The sequence below is a fragment of the Bos taurus genome, chromosome 7 (assembly GCF_002263795.3).
Source record: "Bos taurus isolate L1 Dominette 01449 registration number 42190680 breed Hereford chromosome 7, ARS-UCD2.0, whole genome shotgun sequence".
Taxonomy (NCBI): Eukaryota; Metazoa; Chordata; class Mammalia; order Artiodactyla; family Bovidae; genus Bos; species Bos taurus.
In genome coordinates this window covers 46,658,453-46,682,625 of record NC_037334.1, presented here as the reverse complement: position 1 = coordinate 46,682,625, position 24,173 = coordinate 46,658,453, and the positions used below count along the sequence as shown (strand labels likewise).

The following is a 24,173-nucleotide window of genomic DNA, read 5'->3' as shown; positions in this document are numbered from 1 at the left end:
CTTCACTCAGGTCTCTGAGCAATGTCACCTCTTCAGAGAGGCCTGTCCTTTCCATCCTATCTAAGGTCACTCTTCGTTTGCTCTGTCTCCTTACCCAGATAACTTTTTGTGTATCTCCACCTCATAATGTTATTATATATTTACTCATTTGTTTGTGCAGCTTTTGTGTTGTTTGGGGTCTTTTTCCCTCTCTAGGCTATCAACTTCATGAGGACAGGGATCTCATCCATTCACTGCTGCAGGCTCAGTGCCCAGCACACGCCTCCCACACAGTCGGAACTCAATCGGTGTACCGGTAAATGAGTGCATGCATACAGAGAAACCAAAATCAGGGCTGTCCACTCCTCGTATTTAGCAACTCTTAAATACATAAAACGCCCCGGCGAACTTGGAAATTAAATCCAAACAAAACTACCGACAAAATTAGATGATGTGTTTTACTCCAGTTCAATTGCCAAGAATGGGTTTAATAGGAGAGAGATAGGGCCTTAAGCCAGTTCTGTTGCTGTATTTTGATGTAATTAATACCACCACGGAGAGCGAATGCCTGCAAACAGATGTGTGCAAACAAAGTGGCATTAATAACTTTGAGGCTTTGTTTGCAAGGATAACCAGCTTTCATACAAAACCCAAATCCACCACACAGGCCTGCAGCACCCATTTTAACAAGGGATTACTTGATAATTCTGCAGAGGTATCTTATTCACTTGAAGCCACATCAACCTTATGATCACATTGAAAACCTGCCTTAAATAAACTCTTAATCTCCTCATCCTAATTCTAGCAATCTCTTCCTCACGTATTTCCCAGCACAATTACTGCCAATGAACTTCAGCCTGTTGCTGAAGATCCCCTTGCCATATGCACGTGACCCTGGCCACCAGCACACCAACATCTTGGCCTCTGGCACTGCCCATTGGCATGGGTCTTGTTCTGCCCTGGCTTTTCTCCATCTAAATTGATGCAACCAAACAGAATTTCCTCCAAACGGTGGACTGAGGCTGTATTTCACCTTCCCTTGCAGCAAACCTGAAACCATCAAATATGCTGACACCATCACGAAGACATGTAAATATTTCTTAAATCATCCAGCAATACCAGGCTATAATGTGGGTATCAAGATAGTATAGATAAGATCATATGAATTCCAAAGGTGGCGATCAAAATGGAAATGCAGACCTTTGAGAATGACAAACCAGAGCCCTGAGGCACTGATCTCTTTACCTATTCAAGGACCTTGGCACTTGTCACCAAGCCCCTCCAGGGGACACAGCGGAGCACTGAGGTGCTGAATTCCAGCCCAGGGACTAAGTACCATCTTACCAGTCGGAAATGCAGCCATCAGGCCACCAGGAAACTATTAAAGTTCCAGTCCCAGCAGTGCCCACATGGAACTGCAAGTCAGTTCACTGGATTCACACGTGTTCTGAAATGATTCTGTAATTTTGGCATCAGCAAGGGCTTTCCAGGGATGAAGACATAATGGGTGCCAGAGGTTTAATTAAAAATTTATGGGAGAAAAACTTACACTTGAGAACATTATACCCACTCTCTCTCCAGCCTGGGTCTTGTTTCCCTTGCCAATATGGACAAGAGCACCATGATTCTGTTTTATGAGGGTACCTCTAAGTGCTGGGCTGCCTGGTAAAGGGTGTGCCTGCAAGGGGAGTCCTTCTGCATGCAATGTGATGGGGCTCCTGGCACCCTACCCAAATGCTCACCGTGGCCTGGCATGCATCCTCAGGGTGGGTGCCAGCCAAGACCAGCCACCCCGGAGGTCTGACATCGAGTTCAGCAGGCCAAGGGGTCACCTGGTCCAATCTCCTGCCTACACACAGGCCCCCAGCACAACCGTGGGATGGGACTTGGCTCAGCTCCCCAGGGCATCAGCCTAGAGCAAAAACAACTCTTCTTATTCATGCCTTCTTGCCTGGAGAATCCCATGGACAGAGGAGCCTGGCGGGCTCCATAGGGTTGCAAACAGTCGGACGCGACTGACACAATTTAGCATGGGCACACATGGCCCCCCAGTCTCTTCAGACGCTGAGGACGGTATTCAGTGCATCAGTGGTATTCAGTCCAGGGAGGAAAACCTCTCCTCAGCCCATTCCTTCACATGGTGGAGGAAGCAGTTCTCATAGGCTCTCTCCAAGACCTCAGGCTGTTTGTCCCTGTGACAGGAAGACCAGCCCCTTCCCCTCCTGTTGATCGATCTCTCTCTCTCTCTCTCTCTCTCTCACACACACACACACACACACACACACACAGACAGAACGTCTCCACCCAAGCTAACGCAGCCTCCTACCCAGTCTCCAACAGGAGGGAGTGCCCTGTTTGCTGAGAAAGCATGTTCTGTATCAGTCATCTCCACTCACTGCTCAGGTGTGAGGGTGAAGCCAGGAACCTACAGAGACAAAGGCCTAGTAGCCCCACCACGCCAGCGGCCAGTCAGCCCTGGGAGAGGCATCCATGGGGAAGAACAGGCCCAGGACTAGCTCCTTAGCTGGTGTCAACTCTGCCCACCTCTCAGGGAGGAAGCCCCCCTGCCAGGGCCCCCAGGACTTGGCTCTATGACCTTCTTCCCCTCACCTGACCTCAGGGAGGCTTCTGAACTCTTCCATGTTGCCAGTGGCCACCAGTACGCCCACAAACAGGCCCCAACTTTCTGTTCAAGGGCCCAAGCAAGGAGACTGGGGTCCCAAGAGGAAGAGGGACTTGTCCAGCCACCCACCAACCTAGCCCCACTTTTGGTGGGAGAGAAACCAAGGCCTTTCCCTGAGAAGCTTCTTGACCATTAGCGCCTTTAAAGGAAGGGGGATTTAAAATGACGGGTGGAAGCTGCTTGGTCAGCCACCCATCCTTATGGCAAATTTCCTCCCCGGCTCCCCAAGCCAGGAGGCTTAGGGGAAACATGCTGGGCCCGTGGTGGGAGTTGGGGCGTCTTGGGCCATGACCCCCCAGTGACCTCAGTGGGTAAAAAGGGCAGGCTAGTTCCTACCTCAATCAAGTTATGGGCACAGTGAGAGGGGGAGTGGGGAGGGGCCTTGGCAGCAACCCCACCCTGACCCAAGGGTACCTCACAGAGGTGGTGAAGGAAGGAGCCTTGGGAGGGCGTATGTTGGGGTGTTGGATCTGACCCTTGGGAGAAAGCAACAATTAGCATGTGGATCAGTCACGTGCCCTGCCTCCAGGGCCCAGCATGTTCTAGATACACACCAGCTGGCATGCCAGGTCTTCTGTATACATCCTGTCCCCATGACAACACTAGTAGGGTCATTTCCAACTGGCAGGTTGGGAATGGATCTCCGTTTGCTTAATAAGTGAATAACTTAGCAACGCAGTGGCTCATTAAGTAACTTGCCCATGATGCTGGTTAGGATGCAACAGGGTGCTCTCCACTGCCACCCTGCATTCCTGACCCCCAACCCCCTATAATGGGGGACAGCACCACCTCCTCAGGCCCGGGGGGCCAGCTGAGCGAGGCTGACCGAGCCTGGTTCTCCCCTCTGTGGCCACTGCCCTGAGCCAGCCCTCTTCGGTGCTTGAGTTACAAACTGCGTGGAGTCCACCCTGGCTGTCCACCCTGCTCTAGCTCCGCCCACTTCCCCCACCCACCTTCCTGAAGTATTTCTACCTCATCCAAACCAACCTGCCCCAAAGCCTTGCATGGTTCTCTGTTTTCACACATCAAAGTCCAGGCAGGCCAGTCACTGAAGGCCTTGTGTGACAAGGCAGCGACTTTCTCTCTAGAGGTCTTTTCAGGACTCTCTCCTACACATTCACTACCTCCCACCCGACTGGGACCACCCGCTGAACCTGGCTTGGCCTGCCTCTGGGTCCCTCACCTGAGACTGCTGCCCAGAGCTGGCGGGTGTGCCCAAGCGTGGGGGAGCTACTGTGGGGCCGGGGGGCGGCAGGAAGGGGGATTACTCATCAGGCAGCGGAGAGTGAGGGCTGGGTGTGGGAGGTGACCCAGTGGGTATGAGAACTAAAGGATTTCCTGCCGTATCAGTAAACAAAGGATGCTGCAGCCATCAAGCCATCACATTACAGTCACCCAGATGCTGAGCCCTGAAAAAACTCAGATGGAAAAAAAACAGGCTACCCAAACTGCCATGCCCATGGCATGGTCAGCCTCCGCAGCCACCCACTACAGTGTACCCTGAGACGACTTAGGGTGAGAAGGCACAGGAAACTGGCCCTGGATAGCTGAGGTGCATAGCTAAGTGAAAGTGTTAGTCGCTCGGTTGTGTCTGACTCTCTGCGACCCCAGGGACTGTAGCCCGCCAAGCTCCTCTGTCCATGGAATTCTCCGGACAAGAGTATTGGAGTGGGTTGCCATTCCCTTCTCCAGAGGATCTTCCCGACCCAGGGACTGAACCCAGGTTTCCTGTACTACAGGCAGATTCTTTACTATCTGAGCCACCAGGGAAAGGAACATGGTTAGATTCCTTAGCTTGAGATACCCGGTTTTCCTTCATTAACAGTAATCCTTTGATGTTCCAACTACCTGGTCATTTGTTGCAAAAACTTCTATATAATCTGGTTTCCTCCCTTGCCTCTTTGGAACAGTTTTCTCAGCATTTATCTGAGATGCTGTGTCCTGAGCTTAAGTCCTCAGAAAGTCTGCTGAATAAGATACAACCCAATGTTGTAGATTGTCTGTTTTTTCAGTTGACAGGTGCACAACAAGCCAGTCAGCAGCCTGGGCAGAGGGCACCCCATTCCCACTGCTGGGGCTTCCCACAGGACTGTGCACACACAGCCTGCACCCTCGGGGTGGCCCCGCCACACTGGCCTCCCTTGGCACCTCCCTCAAGGGGCTGGGCACTGCTGAGTCACCCCTCATCCATGCAAAGCACAACCCTCCAGTTTTGTTTTGTTTTAAACAGAGTTACACAAGCACAACCACTGCACACAGCTCTTGCACAACCTGGCACTCCTGGTGGCAGGTCCTCGGGGATTTCTGCACTGCTGCCCCACTCCCAGGGCAGGAAGCCACACATGCGCACAGTGGTGGCCGAGCACACCTGGGCCCTGGAGAGGCCTCTGCTGACCTTGTGGGCTGCCGGATGCAGGGGTTCCTGGGGAATGAGCACTGGGGCCACCCTGGCCTGCCTGAGGCCTCTTCTGTCAGCAGATGGGCTCTGCTTTCACCTGCTGTGCTTCCCCAAACCACTGAGGACCTGGGGGCAGTGCCCAGCGGGTGCCAGACAGGGACCACAGCCTAAGCGCCTGCTCCACCACTGGTGTACTGTGACTCTGGGCAAAGCCTTGTTCCCCTTTGGCTGATGTTTTTCTTCACATGTAAAACAGAAGCCAGGACTAGACTGGTGATTTCCCAGCTTGGTTCCAGGAAGCCCTGTGGCCACACTTGTGGCCTGGAAGTGTCTCAGAGCCAAGACCTCCTGGCCCTGACTGCGTAACCCTGGACAAGTGCTTCCTCTTCACAAGGTTGGGCCCCAGCCTCACCCTTTCTGCCCACTCGGATACGGTCTTCCAGGAAGCTACAGAATGCCAGGCTTGGGCCGGAGGTCAGTGGGCCCTCCACCCTAGGCAGGTTAGGGCAGGGTGAGGGAGAGGGCTTGGCAAGAGGGAAAGGCAGCCAGTCAGCATGTAGGTGCTGGCACGAGGGGCCAGCTACAACCACACAAATGAAGGAACCGCAAGATAATGGGTCACAGCTTCAGCCAAGTGCCCGGCCTCTAGAGACAGCCCTGCTGGGACGGCAGAGAGAGGAGTCGGCTTCAGAAGTCGACAAAGCCTCAGGGGTCTGCCCGAGCAGAAGGAGGCATCAGGTTTGACTCAAAAGCAAGGTGAGGGGGAAGACCCCCACCCCCCACCCCCAGGAGGCCTCTCCTGCCCTTCACCCCTTCCCATGACAAGAGGCAAACTGGTTTAGTCAGCATCCGGTGAGGTAAACAGAGCCCACAGCCCATGCCCAGAAGGCATCGCGGTGATGAGATGACAAAGTTGGAGAAGCTGCAAAGACAGCGGGGGGGTGGGAGGGGCGCACAGGGGCTGGAGAATGAGGTGAGGCCGAGGTCATCAGCATCGGCCTTAGCAGGAGGAGGGCATGGCTAGACCTGGGGCTGGGGGAGAAGCTAAAGGAGATGCTCCCAGAGCCAGAGGCTGGGCCCTGCAGTTGCAGCAGCAATCACACAAAGGCCTCCTTAGGCCAAGGCCACCTACACCACAGGGAGACGGGAGCCCCGGAGGGACACCTTGGGAGCTGGAGCCCTAGAGGCAACAGCTGCAGTGGCAGAGAGACAGGCAGAAGTGCGTTTTTCTCTCCCTCCCTCCGGCCCTCCAGTCTCCTGCCGCTGCTTCCTATGGGCTAAACCTGATCAGAACCAGTTGTCAAGGCAGCCCGGGAATTGAAGTTTTCAGGGCCAGCCCCTGTGTTGCAGAGCCATCAGAGGAAGGGCTGGGAATGGATCTGAGCCAATGAGAGAAGGAAATGGCAACCCACTCCACTATTCTTGCCTGGAGAATCCCATGCACAGAAAAGCCTGGTGGGCTGCAGTCCATGGGGTCACAAAGAGTCAGACACGACGGAGCGACTAACACACAGACACCCTAGGCCTCCCACCTTGAGACACTGACTCTTCCAGAACCTGCCCACACTTGAAGTTCGGCCCAAACCGACTGCCTTCAGGAAGCCCTGGGAGATGGTTCTGTACCAGCCTGCACTCCTCTGGCCTCAGTCCCCTTGCCCACATGGGATCAGGATGGGCGGCCCTTTCTGAACTCTCCCCGGTCCCAGAGATGTCCCGGCAGTTCAGCAGCCCTCATCACAGCGGAGTAAGACTCTTGTGTGCCCTTCTGCCCTGACCTGAACTCCCCAACTGGGTTTATTTCCAAGGAAATCCATTTTTATTTTTCCCCAGATGAAAACTCCCAGGTCATTTCTTGGGGGAATAGATGCTGTTGCTGGACAAACTGAATGTACATGGGAAGCTGAGCACATCCATGTGAAACTGCTTGAGGCCCCCCTGACCTTGGAGGGGGATGCGAGCACCGAGGTCTCACTGCCTCTGGAAGCCTCCCACGGAGACAGGCATTTTTAGAGCACAAGACCCATGAGATTTCCAACACAGGGAAGGACATCTACTTCAGTGTCTATGATGAGATCTGGCCCTTCTCTTCCAAGAACCCCCATCCCCCACCCCTGCCTGCCCCCTTCAGCCTGCAAGGGTCAGCAGTGGCTTCCTAACTGGCCATGTTCTCCAGTCTCTTTTCCCAACATGAGCCAACCCTGAGAGGTCACCTCTCCTATGACCTCTCTACTGTCTCCTGAACACCAGAGACAGAGAGATGAGCCACAAGAATGCTGAAGACAGCTCACGCTGGCTCTCAAGAGCTTAGCCCTCAGTGCTATCACATGGATGGGCTGAAGTGGGCCATGGTGGAAACACTTACACCATGGAAATGGGCAAACACTTCAAATCAAGGCTTCTTCTTTTTTTTTTGTCCTTCCTTCCCGGAGAGCTGGTTGTTAGATGCTTAAGAGCACACTACTGAATGAGGCCTTTGACATTCTGGGCACACACTCCATCGTCACGATCAACCCCAGCCTCATGTCCTGCCATCTCCTCTCTCTCCTGGTCTCTCCCTCCTCTCTTCACCAAACCCACCAGGTCCTTCCCTAGGGCATGCCCTGTGCCCCCCAGCTGCCCCAGGGGAGAGCACATGGGCACGTGTGCTCTCCTGACTTCAGATCCAGCCATGTGACTTTGGCCAAGTCATTTCCCTGTCTCTGTCCCCTAATCGAGAAAAGGTAGGTGCCCAGGAGATGATGAGCAAGAAGCAACAGCAAGTGTGTTGTAAGCTCAGCGCCACATCTGACCCGGGGGTCTGCTCAAAATCACCCTCAGCCCCTGCTCTGCCCATGGAAATTCTCCCATGCTTCAAGGTTCAACCTCCGCGGTGAAGCCATTCCCTTCCAGCAGCCCACCTTTGGTGACCGTGGCTCTGTGACATGAGACGGCAGACCCTGTGAGAGCAGGGCGGGCAGCCTGGGGGATGCATGAGGTTTCTGCACAGGCCTAGTGAGAAGCAGGATTACAAGAGTGCAGGAGATGCCAGGTCCCCTCCATGTCCTCACCACTGATCAGCGAAGCCAGCACCCATCCCTTTCTATGACATCCTTCCTCAGGGACAAGGAAGTTCCCTGCTTCTTCCTCCTGGGCACTTGCCCAACAGTGGCAGGAAGCAGCAGCAGGAAGTAGGTAAGTGGCCTCCTGTGAATGCAGGGTGAATCAGCCTCAGGGTTCACCTCCAGCTGCCAGCCCATTGGCCAAGGTGAGAAAATTTCTAGAAGATGGTGCACCCGCCAGCCCAGCCTGGATGCCACTGGCTGACCAGCTCTTTGTGGGAAAAGCAATGCCACATTCACGGCCTGCACCCTGCCAGCCCTGGACAGTGTACCAACTGAGGTGTGAGGCGTTCCCTCACTGGGCCTTCCCAGGAGGTCAAGAGCAGATTGAGCCACACCCTCCTCATTTTCTGGCAGAATTCAGCATAGATCCTGGGGTCACCTCCACTTTCCTGTGAAGAACCCAGCAGATCCCCAGCAGATGGTTATTCGGTGTTACTTCTCATCACTTACTATCCATAGCCTTGGGCGAGTGAGTTCAACTTCTTGGACCTCAGTTTCCTCCTCTGCAAAGTGGGTGCAATAATAGTACCCCCTCCTGAGTGGTTATAAGCCATCAAGTGCTTCAGGTACACAGTAAGTGCTTACTGTGCTGTGCTTAGTCATTCAGTCATGTCTGACGCTTTATGACCCAATGGGCTATAGCCCGCGAGGCTCCTCTGTCCATGGGGGATTCTCTAGGCAAGAATGCTGGAGTGGGTTGCCATGCCCTCCTCCAGGGGATCTTCCCAACCCAGAGATCGAACCCAAGTTTCCTGCACTGCAGGCAGATTCTTTACTGTCTGAGCCACCAGAGAAACCCAAGAGTATTAGAGTGGGTAGTCTATCCTTTCTCCAGGGGATCTTCCCAAACCAGGAATTGCACCATAGTCTCCTGCATTGCAGGCAGATTCTTTACCAGCTGAGCTACAAGGCAAGCTCTAAGTGCTTAATATGTGGTAGCTATTGTAATTTATTGCCCCTATTTTACATCAGAAGTAAGGGAGGCTTAAAAGGAACACCAGACAGTCACCATTTGGAGCTTTTATCCCGAGTCCCTGTACAGGTGTCCTCATGACTGTACAGAAGCCTGGAACCTCTGGAGGACAGAGCACCCTCTCCTTTGCCCCAGGCAAGGGCAGCAGGATAAGGGTCACTGGTGCTGACTCTCTGGAGTAAGGCGTTGTATCTTCTATCACAGGGATCCTGGTGGCTGCCAAGGTTCACGTGGTCTGGCTCAGACTCCGCTTGTAAAATGTAAATCACAGAATCCCAGATTTGTGGGGAACTTTAACGCCCACTTAGGTCCACTCCATAGGAGGGCACAGATTTCCTCAAGACTTAGGCCAGGACACTGCTTGAATACCTCCAGTGATGGGGAACTCTGTACCTTCAGAGGTCATGCATTCCACTGCAGATGTGCCCGAGGAGAGGGCAACAGGAAATAAACAGAGGGGCCAGGGGAGCCGGGGTGGCAAAGGCCGATTCTGCCAATGTCACAGATGAACCCGAGGGAAGGCCAGCCTCCACCCTCCCCACCACTGCCCTCTGCCAAGGAGACGGGACGTTCTCCAGGAACTGAAGGCGCATCTGGGAAGCCACGCTTCAGTGGGCAGATGTGGAAACAAGCCAGGACACATGCCTATGGGTTCCACACCACCAGGCGACAGGAAAGAGAGAAGGGTGGGCCCAGGCCGGGCCCAGAAGCAACGGCCACCGCCAGGAAGATCAAAACGCCCAGATAATGAGCTGAATTCTTCTTCCAGAGACACCAGCTAATGAAGGGAGCCCAGGAAGCCCCGTGTCACAGGCCCAAACTGTTTACACAAGTGTTAAAAATACATTTCAAAAGAAAGCGGGGAAGCCCGAGGAAACCCTCTGCCGCCCTTGGAAAAGGCTTTCTGAAAACCACGTTAATTTGTTTTCCAAAAGGTGTTTGAAGTCTCTGCATGTACCCCTTGGGCAACTTTAATTCCTCCTCCTAATCCCCTATTAAACCTGATGCTCACTAGCACAGCCCGCTGAGGAGGTTATGATTTTTATTCTTAATTATACAGATACATATTTGGGTCCATGCGTGTTCCTATGTTTTTATGTAAATTCAAAAGGCATTGTCAGCCTCACTTCTCCAAGATGCTCAAAATAGCCTGAGCTTCATTAAGGCACTAGGGGGATTTAAAATGAAGTTTAAAGGGTCAGCAGAGTATAATTTTTAAAATTCATTTTCAAAGCCCTGTAACCTTAGAGCCAGAGATGAATGGGTTCGTGGGAAAGTGTAAGAAGCAACACGTGAAGGAGCTGAGTCTGGGAGGAGAGGGGTGGGGGTACCTTTGCCAATGCCTGGCAGAGCTGCAGGGAGCCCCAGGCAACCAGCTGCACAGTCTCAGGAGACAGAAATGCACAGTGATCATTGTCATCGTCGCCAGCATCATCACAGCAGCAAGCCCCTCTGCTTAAACACCTACTACGTGCCAGCTGTGGTAGTCACCACTCTGCGCCCCTCAGCTCATTAAGTCCAGCAGCCCTCGCAGGAGGGTGCTGTTACAATCCCTATTTTCAGATAAGGAAACTGAAGCAGGGCAAGGCCAGGTGATCTACCCAAGCTCCCACGGAAGAAAGGGTAGGGAAGACATAACGTATTAATGCTGGCGCGCATGGTGATGTTCACTGAGTGCCAGTCACACGCCAGGCACGTTTTCTGTGCATGATCTCATTTCACTCTCACCAAAGGCAAATGAGTTCAGTCGCGTTATTAGTATTACTTTACAGATGAGGAAACCAAGGCTCAGAGAGGCTTTTAAAAAGCTGCCAAAGATCACAGAACCAGTAAGGACCACTGACTTGAACCCAGGTCAGTGAGACCTCAGAACCCAAGCCCTCAATCTCTTTCCTCTCACTCCATGAACTAACGGTGTGCTCCCCAGCCACAGAGGACCTCAGGACAATGGCATAGGAGATGTAACAAGGCAGCCTCCCTCCCATTGACCCTGGAGGCAGAGTAACTAGGGGTCTGTCTAGGTTCTGGATCATCAGGGCCCCAACAGCTGAAATAATCAAGGAAGGCACCCTGGAGGAAGAGGCTAAGCGAGGCTGAGAAAGGATGGGCTGAAGCACAGAAGACAGTGGAAGTGGGTAAAATGGTGTGCAAGTGTGGGAAAGGACAAGGTTGCCCAGAAGAACGCAGCAGGAACCTCAGGAGGCATATGGGCAGAAGGATCAGGAGGCAGGTCTGGTCTAGGGACAGACATGGGGGAGGGGGGTCAGAGAACATAGGGATCCTTCCCCCAAACCCACCCTCTCTGCCTTCCCTCTGGTGACTGGGCGTGAAGAAAGCATCTCTGCTCCTATGCAAGACCAGCTCCTTGACACCAAGCCCTACTTTTCGAACCCTCCCAAAGACCCCACTCCTGCCAATGTTGCCTCTCTCAGGATCATCTCCCTTCTGCTTCCTCCAGCATATTGATTTGCTGTATTTTCTTCTGTGTCAAAAAAAACCCCTGCATCCCTCTCAAGGTGCTACCCCATTTAACCGTCTCCGTTTTGGCAAAACACCTCAAGAGCTGTGACGGGGTCAGAGAGCTCCATCTTCTCCCATGGCTCCCCACCTCCTCACTGAACCGGCTCTCACCAGGTCAACAGCTCAGGTGGTCACGGGCCCCCTGGGCAGCCTTTCCCCAACACCCCCAGTTTTCCTCCCATCCACCTGGCTGGATCTTCCCTGTCGCCCTGTCTGGTTCCTCCCACGTCTAAGACTGCCCTGGCCCTAGTCTCTGAGCCCTCTTCTCTTCTTGTTCTCTGCCCACCAGCTCACCCAGTGTGGCTCTACATTCCAAACCTATCATGCAAAATGTCAATATCAAGCCCCAGCCCTCCGAAGCTCCTGACAGCAAACTTGATTCCCTCACTTGTATGTCTACCAGCTTCTCAAACTGAACAAGTCCCAGACTGCACTCCTGATTCCCACTCCGCCAAACCTACTCTTCCTTGGCTCCTCCCCACCTCAGCAAATGGCTGTGGGGCTAAGGCAAGCAAGCCCTTCTTCTTAAACACCTACTGTGTGCCAGCTGTAGTATGCACCTCTTTGCTCATCTCACCTCATTAGACCCAGCAGCTCTCAGGGGTCAGGGGGTTCTGTTATGATCCCTAGGTTTCAGATAAGGAAACAGATGAGGCACAGCAAGGCCAGGTGATTTACCTAAGGTCCCACTGAAGAAATGGTAGGGGAAAACATAACATACTAGTGACGGTGCTCATGAAGATATTGAGAACTGGTAACATGCCAGGCACAGTTTTATGTGCATTATCTCATTTGAGTATGAAAGTATTAGTCACTTGGTCATGTTTGACTGCAAGACTCCATGGACTGTAGCCCACCAGGCTCCTCTGTCCACGGAATTCTCCATCCAGAATACTGGAGTGGGTAGCCATTCCCTTCTGCGGGGGTCTTCCTGACGTAGGGATTGAACCCGGGTCTCCTGCATTGTTCAATTCAGTTCGGTTCAGTCGCTCAGTTGTGTTCGACTCTTTGCGACTCCATGAATCGCAGTACGCCAGGCCTCCCTGTCCATCACCAACTCCCGGAGTTCACTCAAACTCATGTCCATCGAGTCGGTGATGCCATCCAGCCATCTCATCCTCCATCGTCCCCTTCTCCTCCTGCCCAGAATCCCTCCCAGCATCAGAGTCTTTTTCAATGAGTCAACTCTTCATTGTAGGCAAATTCTTTACCATCTGAGCTACCGTAACCCTCACCAAATGCCAGTAAGTTAAGTCTTCTTATTAACAGTACTTTACAGATGAGGAAACCAAGGCTCAAAGAGGTTTTAAAAAAAAATAATGCTGCCAAAGGTTAGGCATAATTCTCAGCTTAAGCAGTTCTGGACAGAGTGCCAATCCATCATAAAATCCTCTTAAGTCTACACCAAACACTTACCTGGAACCTAACTCACCTCCCATCTGTACCTGTCCTCCCTACAACCCACTGTCAAAGGCATCTTTTAAACCACCACCACCACCACCACCACCACCCTGGCTTCATATTGTACTTGGAATTATTACCAAACTCCTAGACACTGCCCCATACAGCCCCAGATGATCTGAAGTCTATCTCACCCATGTCATCCTTTACCACTCCTTTCTGGATTCCTAAATCCAGCTGTCTTGTCCACTCTGCATCTTCAAAACACCAGTCTTGTTCAACCCCAGGGCCTTTGCACTTGCAGTTTCATCTGCCTGTCATGCATTCCCCTCATTTTCTCACAGCTAATTCCTTGTCATCCAGATCTCAGCCTAACTGTCTCCTCCGTGGGGAAGCTGTCCCTGACCACCCAGTTCAAAAGAGTTGTCCATCACATCACCCATTTTTAATGCTTTACAGTGTACTTGTCACCCCTGACAATTTTCTGCTTTATTTATCTATGTGTACTATCTTTGTCTCTCACCATACTGGGAGCCCCAGGAGGTAGGGACCTATCTGTCATGCTTTCTGCTATGCCCCCAGCATCCAGCACAGCGCCTGGCTCAGCCCCGATGCTTGGTCACTAGGACATGAGTGACTGTGTCCTCCCAGCTCTTCAGTCCCCCTCCCATCACCCACCCAATCTCCCCCAAGGCCCAGTGCCCACATGGTGAAGACCAGTGTCCTGATTATGTCAGAACTTAGGATAAGGGTGAAGAGAAGTGGGAATCACAGTGGCTGTCTTCTTCCTCCCCGAGTCTCAGCCACCACTCCCACCTCCCCATTTCCCGGGCTGCCCTGGGTCACACCTGCCATGGCCTGAGGATGAAATGGTGAACAGGCAGTCTTGTGTTCTGGAGTATCAGCTCTGCAGGAAGACAGCCAGGGGTCAAATCCTGGCTCCCCACTGATGGCCAAGGGGCCTGAGAAGATCTCTTCACTCCTCTGAAGACAGCAAACAGATTGGTGGTTGCCAGGGGATGGGGGAAGGGAGGGATGAACAGATGGAGCACAGAGGGTCCTTAAGGCAGCAAAATGACTCTGATACTATAATGGTAGACACATATCATTAAGCATTTATCCAAACTCATGCAGTGTACAAGGAAGAACCCCAGTGTAAACTACGGATTTGGGTGATCGTGATGTGTCAACACAGGTTAATCAGTTACAACAAATGGACCACTCTGGTGGGGGATGCTGACAATAGAGGAGGCTATGCAAGGTGGTGGGGGGAGGAGTACATGGAAACTCTCTGTACCATTCCCTACATTTTGCTATGAACGTAAAACCATTCCAGTAAAACTAAAGCTATTAAAAATTTTTTCAATTGTAAAAATCCAGCACCAAGCCTGGCCCCCAGAATTCCCTGAAAAGTGAAAGTGAAGTTGCTTAGTCATGTCTGACTCGTTGCGACCCCATGGACTGTAGCCTACCAGGCTCCTCCGTCCATGGGATTTCCCAGGCAAGACTAGTGGAGTGGGTTGCTATTTCCTTGTCCAGGGGATCCTCCTGACCCAGGGATCAAACCTGGGTCTCCTGCATTGTAGGCAGATGCTTTTACCATCTAAGCCACCAGGGAAGTTTCTGATATATATCTGGCAAAATGTGACTATGCCTCTTCATGCCTTCAGTCTACCAAGTAGCTAGACACGGCCCTGATGTTGTAAATTTATTGTACCATAGTTAAAACATTAAGCCACACTTAATACCTGCAAAGTCTGAGTTCTAATTACAGCCACCCTGACAAATTTGCATTCAGACCCTTACTGCCATACAAAAAGTTAGAGACCAAGCTCAGCAGCCTCATTACGCAACAAGTTATACCTGGACCACAGGAAAACATCCAGCTCAGGACGCCTTGGTCCTCAGCTCAGGACGCCTTGGTCCTCAGAGTTGCACCAAGATGTCCTGGCCTGAATGCCCTTCCATCAACACCAGCCCAACACAGGCCATCAACACCAGCCCAACCCATTCAACCCATCCTCATGGTGCTTCCCGCCTGCTAAGCACTTGGTCACTTCACCACCACCCCACCCACCCTCCGACCGCAAAGCAGCCCAGGAAGGAAAACAGAGTAAGGCCTACTGACCCTCTGTGCACCTGGGGACACTGAGACCCGGAGCCACACACAGAGTGAGGGACGAGAAACCTGGAAATCTAAGTCTGACTTCTATTTCCATGTTCTTTCAACTCCTCTGTCCTGAAGGACTTCAAAAAACAGGGCTGGATGACTTACTATCATCAATACTCCTTTTATGTCTCATTAGAATGAACAAAAATTCCAACTTCTTATTCTTGTCTAGACTTCAAAGTGCCATCTTTACAATGGTTTTCAATGCCATTTTATGATCTGGGCTTCACCATAAGCCTGTCAGGTGGGTGTCAGCCTTCACATCTCATCGAGTTTGAACTGAGGCCCAGCAAGGCTTCTGGCGGCCCAAGGTCACACGGAGCATCGGGGGCCGTGGTGCTTCCCACGCCAGTGCTCTATGCTCTCCACCTCCCACCTCCCAGACCTAAATGAAACTCCCACTCCAGATCCCCAGAGACCCACAGCGCCTCACCGACTACCTGCTGCCGGTGGTGCCACTGCGTCCCCTCCTCCTCGGCCTCTCATCTTGCTGACCTCAGCCCACTGTCCTTGACAAGTCCATGCCCCTTAACAATGAACCCTCTGGAACCCCCCACGAATGTACCCAAATACACTTGCCAAATATCACCACCATCAGATCATCCTCCACCTCAGCCCAGAGCACAGCTAATGATGCCTCCCAACCAGTGGGGGCACCAACTGAAAAACAAAGTCCTGAGAATGGACCAGATGGTGCAAGAAGCAGCTAACAGGCAAAATGTACAGACCCCCGAGTTCTGGGCAGGCCGGGGCTCACCTTGGCATTACCTATCCGTCCATCATCCGTCCGCAGCAGGCAGCACCTCCACTTGCTCATTTCTGCAGAGGCCAGTCTAGCGTGGAGGCCTCACCAAGCCCAAGCTTTACCCCAGGCCCTTGAGCCGGGCAGCACAGGCATAGAACCCCCATTTCCCAGTGTGCCTGTGGTCACTGGTCAAGGGCCAGCACTTGGGAAACCTTCTCCCATCTCTGGAACATCCCACTGACAAACCTAAACCATGTGAGAAGCGTGTAGACAATGGTGCATGGGCCACACTTCAGAAAGCTGATCTGGGAAAGCAGTCCTGGGCAAGGGGACTGGGGGGACTCCAGAGAGAAGGGGCTGGTTCTCTAGGACAGACTTGAGCTGATATCTGAGGGGTGGGTCAGGGCACACAGGTAAGAATCTACAAATATTTGGAAGGCACAAACACTGGGCAAGAATTACCTTGCCCAGTAACCAAATGTTTTAAGACATCAGGCAAAACTTGAACCGTAATTTACTTCTTGTCTTAATAGGAAAGTCTCACCAAGGATGGAAGAGGTGGCCCAGACACTGGACTCTTTGGCAGCATGGAGTAGACACAGAATCTTGGTTATCCTCCTAGGACTCCCGGGAACTGGACAATGAAGAGACTCCCATGGGCAGAGTCTACACATAATCCTAGATGCCAGACTTCCAGGGAGGTGGGAGGAATTGCTCAGTGCACGTCTTAATCACAGGGGATCCTCAGCACAACACAACCTTCCTGGAGGGAGGTCAACCCTGACAAGCCTCCCAGAATCCCTGAGCTCCTCATAGAGATGGAAAAAGCCAGGCCCAGAGAGGGTCAGGGACTTGCCTCAGTCACAGTGGGCATGTGAGTCAGAAATAGTCTTTGTCCGTCCCCATGCCCAGGGTTATCCCCCTGTGGCACCAGCATGGTCTTTGCACTTTTGAATTTCTCCCCAGGTCCCCGCCCAAGCTATCCAGCTTATTACACAACAGCTGACAAGTAGCCCCAAGTGCTGGTGACAAGAGCCCTTTGCTTCATTAGTGAAGCTTTGCCGTAAAGGGTCCTCACTTCCCTAAACACAGTCTCTCTGGGGCTGACAGCACATAGCAGAGCGCACGCTCAGAGAAAGGACAGGAAAATGGGTATAAAATTACATAATAACGTCTGGTTCACACAGAGAGTTCTCTCAACCATGGAGACCCACTGGGAAAAAGTTGAGGCAAGATGACCAAAGGTTTGATGGGTCTTTTAAAGTTTTGTTTGGTCGAAATGTTTGCTCTTATTTTAAAAACTTCTTTGTCGCAGATAAAATTGTTCTCTAATTTGGTCATACATTTGGATTTCATTATTTTCAGAATGTATTCCAGACATCTAAAATTAAACAGATGTCATCAACCCCGTTTAGACCTAAAGACTTGTAACCAAACAGTGACTTCAACCCCAGCGCAATACCGACTTGGAACAGTGTTTTAGTCATTAAAAGTTTTAAAACTCTGCCCCATTTTTCTCATTTCCTATAATGAGATCTCTTCCCCCTCCTTAAAATACGCCAATTCTTCAAGGGTCAGTGGAAAGTCAAACCAGAGAGTAAAGCAAATTTAAATATGAAAAATGGAAGAGTGAAACATGAAATCCACTGAAACCCTTATGGAGGAGCTGAACCACGACTTCATCACAAAGGAGGGAAAATAGTCCGGGAGAAAGCTAGGAGGAGTGTGAGCGCAGGAAGGGGATTTGGCTTCTAAAGCCTGAATTGTTTTATCGTTCTTTTTCTGACAGGGATTAGATTAGTAAGAATCCTCCAAGCCTGCTCCAGGCATCCTGGGGACAGTTAAAAAGACAATTCTCACACTCCTCTGAACCTCATCTCCGAGCTCGCCCCCAAATGAATTTGTTAGATGGCATAACCAGGTCGGCAGGAAAACTGCCTGTCTGAGATGCCCAGAATTCACAAGCAATGGTACCCGGCCCTTGAGATACACCTGAGCAGTGGGGGAGGGATGTCTGGACCTGGGGTCTGGACAGGGTCACATTGGGGTCTGGCCTACTGGGCCACATCATGTCTTCATGACATCAGTTTCTTAAGCAAGAGAGAAAGAATAAAATTAGAGAAGGGGATGAGAGGGGTACAGAGCAGAGAGGACCTTTGCCTCTCCCACGGTACCTCCAACTACTCTATTGCCAATGAGTAGGCAGGCCACCAGCACGCAGGCCTCTGCCCCTAGGCCCAGTCGTCTGACTAAACAGAGCTGGTGCCTCAGCTGGGCCTGCCACCGTCAGGAGCCTAGGCCAAACATCACACTGCTCATTCAGAGGCCCACACCTAAATTCAGCTCAGGCCCCATCTGGCACGCCCTTCCTTCCCCAGCCACACACTCGCATGGGGACCCCACACTGGATGGGGTGGGGAGAGAAGAGCTGAGCCGCTCACCTAAGCTTCCCGATGCTTCTTCTCGCCACAGCCTCCCCAGCCTCTTCCTTTACAAAATAACTCTCTGTCCTCACTCCTCTGGGCAGAAAAGCTCCCTACATGATGGAAAACCAGTTCGCTTCTAAAGACAGGATGGCACCTCCTGGGGCTCGTGGCCCCAGATACCTGTTCCAAGGAGGGTGCTCAGCCCCAGGTCCCAGGGAGGGGCATGGCCATGGATCTGCTTCCATGGGGACTGGCAGAATCCTTGTTGGAGTCTGCCACAGTCACCCCGTGACAGGAGGGGAGGCAGGCAGCCAAAGGACCACAGAGACCTCTGACAGTGAACAAAGTCAAGGGCCTCCCGTGAGGTGGGCAGAAGAAAAGAGTGATGCCTTTGAAACAGATGATGGGTCCATTTTTGACCCGAGTTGGACCTGTTCAGTACATTCCAAACATTAGACGCCATCAAGCCACCTCCCCAAAGCCAGCTGTAAGTTCACAAGTGCACTTACCCCCAAGTCTTGGGCGAGTCAGCCTCCCCGGGCCTTGATCCTCCTATAGGCACATCAGTTGATTCATGAGGGTGTGCTCTCCACAACTGACAAACAGCTTCACTGCCGAGGCAAGCCTGGAGAGAGGAGTCCTGGCTGGCTGGCTGTGGCTCTCTACCGAGGAGGACTGCATACTCAGTGTTCATTAGTGATGTCTGCCTTAACTGCGGGAGAGCAGAGGTGGGACAGCAATTAGTTCTTCTATCTGCCAACCCAGAATCAAACCCGCTTGTTCCTTGGGGAGACTGAGGCCCAGAGAAATAGATGAACCTATACCAGGAGGTCAGACATTAGAACAGAAGATCAAGCATTAAAAATTCTTCACGTTTGCCAATGGGTCTATTTCCATCCTCAGAGTTCTCTGGATTTGAATGTTAGACTTTTCAAAGCCTCTCTGACTTGTTTTCTTAGAGGGAGCCCCACACACCTGTAAGCGATGCATCAGGCGGGTAGACTGAGGTCAAACAGGTGAAGGGATGCTTCAGCTTACACAGACAGCCAGTGACAAACCAGGACAAACCCAGGCCGACCTGCTCACTAGACCACCAGCCTGTCAAGTTGGCACTTTTACCCATCAATACCGAGACACTGGAACTGCAAGAGGGCATTATACATCTGGGAGGGGAGAATGGGAGGAATGCAGAAAGAGGGTTAGCTCTTCAGCTCACTGCGGGGTTCATACACAGTGACAATTTATTTGTGGTAACCACCAAACGCCCTCGACGTCACTTCTGAGACCCAGAGGTTGACCAGCTGCCTGAGAAGACCCCATTACCACTAGGGCCCTTGGAGCTTACTCCTACAAAGACTGTGTGACCAGCTAAAGTCACTTATTTCTCTAGGAAGTAGCTAATTAAGCTCTTAGTGCACATGGCAAACTGAAGGCACAAAAGGGACCAATCGGCTGGTAATTATTCACTTTAGGGAAGGATTGATTTTTTCACCCCATAAAAATGGGGTTCTTATAAATAGCAAGAGCCCTTCTTCTAGCATGTAGGTATAACCCCATCCACAAAGGCTCTGAGTACATCAGCCTGTTCAGGAGCACAAAGCCCCTCTTAGGTTAGAACTTGACAACTATCCTGCATGAAACACCTGATGAACCACTCCTGCCTGGTCTAAACACCAAAGAAAGTGTGAAAATGTTCGTCACTCAGTCGTGTCTGACTCTCTGTGACCCCATGGACCACAGCCCGCCACAGAAGACTGTAGCCCCCTGGAGAAGGGAATGGCAACCCACTCCAGTATTCTCACCTGAAAATTCCCATGGACAGAAGAGCCTGGTGGGCTACAGTCCATGGGGTCGCAGAGAGTCGGACATGACTGAGGGCGCACACACACACACACACATGAATGAATGCCTAATTGTAAACTCAGTGAGGGACTCTAAAGGAAAGGAACTCTGCTCCAGGAGAGCTTTTGATAAAGGCACCTGAGCTGGCTTGAGAGTCAGGGAAGGCTTTGCTAGAAATAACTAATATATTAACATCTAAGGGATAAGTAACAGTTAACCAGGCAGATATGGGTAGGGCAGAAAGTGGTCTGGGAAGAGATGAGAGCATGTGTCAGGGCCCCGGGGTAGGAGGGAACATGGTATGTTTGAGGAGCTGGGAGAGGTGGCCAAAGTGGCTGAGGAGTAAAGAGCAAGGAGCGGCAAGACAACAGACAAGGGCTTGGAGGGCACCCAAAGAGGTTTGGTCTTTCTACAGAGGTCAGTGGGACACCATTAAAGAGGTGAGTGCAAGGGTGTTCTGCAGAGATGGCTCTGGGTGCTGAATGGAGAAAAGGCCAGGAGGGCCAGGTAAAAGGAGGGGGCTGCAAGGATGCTACTGCAGCTGTCCAGGCAAGAGACAAGGCAGGGGGATACGGTGGCAGCAGTGAGGACGGACAGACGCGGAGGGGTTCAAGAGCTACAGGACGTAAAACCAACAAGACACGGGGCCGGACACCCCCGGGGGCTAGAGCGGCCAGGTCAAGGACGCCCCCTGAGTGTCCAGCTGTGTGAGTGGATGGACAGAGACTCCCCTGAGAGGAAGGACCCTGGAGGAGGTAGCAAGATGGGTGTGCTGGGGGAGGAAGGTCAGAGTGAGTCTTCCATTCCTTCAAGACAGCCACGTAGAGATAAGTGCAAGCAGGAGAATACACGGGTGTCAAGGGAGGACATGTCCAGTAATGTGGTTCCTTTCCAAGGGCTGATCAGGGACAAGTTCCAGGATATTACAGCTCTCTCTCCACAGCCCCTCTCACTTCCTCCTCCTGAGCCTTCCTACCAAGGGATTTCATATGGAGATTGCAAAATAGAGCTGCTTGCCATGGAAGTCAGACACCTTTTTGCACGAGCAAAATTTCAGTCTTTTTTCCCCTACAGAAACAGTAAGGGAAAAAAAAATAATAACCTTCAAATCTAGCCAGGGGGATTAAGTGTAGATACTCAGGAGGACTTCCTGGCTCCAAGGGTGTGACACTGGAATGCATTAGTAAGCAGGAGTCTGGGCTCCCCCGCGCCGCCTCCGAGGTCCCTGAGATAGGAGTGGATAGCAGTCTCTTGGGGATGCTTGGAATACAGTCCTGTCAAGACACAGGGGATTGGACCTAGTAACCACCGAAGCTCCCTGGGCCCAAATGATTAAGTGCTAGTCACGGGAACCCTGTCCACCTGGTACCCATGACTTCATTCACCAAGCAGTCCCCACAGGCAGAACCAGTGCCCAGGGGCTTTACTCTTACTTCTTCATCTCATCCTCACAACAGTGCCCCTGGGTGCAGTACTCTCTGTGAAAGATGCAGACACTGAGGCTCAGAGAGGTTAGGTAACCCACCTGAAACCACCCAGAGAGTGAAGTACACTGCTGGGGCTGGCATCCTTGACCATCACCAAAGCCCATACTTCTCCCTTCTCCCCAACCCCAACCCCACTCTTATTGGAGAAGAGCCTGGTGTTACAGTGCTCTTAGAAACATTGCTAACACAGACTACGGACAGGGTAGAAATGATCTACAACAGCATTTCAAAACAAATGCATTATACGTATATAAACATAACAAAAGTCACAATAAATGTGTTATACAATGGTACCCAAAGAAGAAAAATTTGCTATTCATGACCAGAAAAAAAAAGGGGGGGAACTGTACTTCCCTGGTGGTCCAGGGGTTAAGAATCCGCCTGCCAATGCCGAGGAGACGGGTTCAGTCCTGGTCTGGGAGATCCCACGTGCCGGGGAACAAGTCAGCCCGTGTGCCACAACCACTGAGGGCCACGCGCCCTACAGCCTGTGCTCCACAGCAAGAAAAGCCACTGAAATGAGCAGCCCGTGCCCTGCAACGAACAGTAGCCCCCGCCTACTATGACTAGAGAAAGCTGGCATGCAGCAACGAACATCCAGTGCAGCCATATAGAAATTTTTTTTAAAAGATGTCCAAAATTGGGAGAAAAATCTGTAAGAAACAGAACCTTGTAGAAAGAGGCAAAACATAAAGCTTTGTGCATATTTTAAAGGTAGTTAATGCCAAAGGGCCTTTCAGAAATACCCTGGCTACATGCACCAGCATTTACAAGGGTTGCTATTTCCACAACCTTGCAAGAAGTTTCTACTGATTTGTAAGAAATGTGTACGTTCTTCATCTATCATGTGATACAAATGTATTTCCCTGTCTGTCCTTTGTCTTTATGATGTGTTAGTTTCCTTTCTGGAAATTTAACTTGAATAACACAGTTTACAAAGTTGCTTAAATCTGTCATTTAAAGCAAAAATCAAAGGAAAGACATGTCTTTGCAGGATTTTAATTCTGTTCTCCATGGTTGACAAGCCACCATGTCTGATGAGTGACAGGAGAGGCCGCCCTGGGGCTCACTCAGAGAGGCAGCCATCCCGGATTATCGGCATCCACTGGTCTCTGTCTCTGCCACACCTGTCGTCCTGCCTCCAGGGTCCCAGAGCACCTAGACCTTTGCAGGGGAGCCCACACCCCCAGCCTCAGGTGGTAGCACCACACCCAAGCCAGAGGGTGGCACCGGAAGCTGGCTGCACCCTTCCTGGGACCTCGCCCCCTCCAGAGGCAGCTCCACACTCACTCCAGGTCTTTCCCTGAGCTGGTTCCTGTCACAAAGACACACACCTGCAGAGCACGTTGTCTCCAAAACATCAGCTGGTCAGAATAAGGCCATGTGACTCACCGTCAGCTCTCAGGCCTGACGGTATAGAGCTGGGAAACTGAGCCTTTGGGCTTTCCCTCCACCCCGCCATGGAAGGAGCTGGGCATGCCACACAGTCACAACACAATGTCCTTGCCCATCACCCTTCACTGTGGGCAAGGGGCACCAGGGCAAAGCTGAGATGCACATGACCATCTGTCCCCAAATGGCAGCAGATAAGCCAGCTTACAGGCTTCTCTCCACAGCACCCCGTCCTTCCCTTGTGTCACACCAAGACAGCAGGCAGTTGCTGCAGAGGATGAGAACCCCTAAGAAAAGAGCAGGGGGGACTTCCCTGGCAGTCCAGTGGTTAGGACTCCTTGCTTCCAATGCAGGGGGCGCAGGTTCGATCCCTGGTCAGGGAACTAAGATCCTATGTGCCACATGCCTGGCCAAAAAATTAAAAAATAAAAAAAAAAAGAAAGAAAGGAGTAGGGGCCTAGAGTGAGCCCAGACCAGGGCTGGGAGACTCTGGTCACCGGGCTTCTCAGCCAAACCCAGGGTTGCCCTCTCTCTCAGAAAAGGGGCCTCTGAAGCCCCCTTTTGACTCGGCAGCCTTCTTTCAGCCCCCGCTGCCCCATGTTGCCCAGCTATGCAAACACAGGCATGTTTGGGGGAAGAATGGTGCTCATATTTAATAACCCTCAAATCTGGCTCCACATGTGGCTATTGTTAGGTAGATTTAAACAGCAATTACAGAGGTCCCTCCTTCCTCCTCGGCAACATCTAGGCCCTTAATCCAGCTAAGACCCAGAGAGTTGAGGGTTGAGCTCACCAAGATAAAGGTACCAGCTTCAGCAGGGTCTGCTCCGGGCTGGGAGAGCTGGAACACAGACAATGGCACTCCCCAAATCCATTCCTTGCCAGCAAAAAAAAAAAAAAAGAGGATGGGGTACAAAGAAGGGACTGCCTGGCTGATGTCTCCATGATAATTCAGCTTCCAGAGGATTTACTTAGAAAGTTTGCAACAATGTTTGGACTGAGAATTCAAAAAAAAAAAACAAAAAAAAGCAACATGCCCCCTCAGCAGCTGAAGCT

The 24,173-nt window shown here is 51.8% G+C and overlaps 1 long non-coding RNA gene across 10 annotated transcripts in view; it reads right to left on the bottom strand.

Moving 5' to 3' along the window:
- LOC104969177 (uncharacterized) overlaps positions 1 to 24,173 on the bottom strand; it is a 273,877-nt gene that overhangs the window by 127,619 nt on the left and 122,085 nt on the right. For all 10 annotated transcript variants that reach the window (XR_009495264.1, XR_009495266.1, XR_009495265.1 and 7 more), the window contains one exon: positions 18,906 to 19,108. This is a non-coding gene — a long non-coding RNA (uncharacterized lncRNA). The remainder of the gene's footprint in view (positions 1 to 18,905; positions 19,109 to 24,173) is intronic.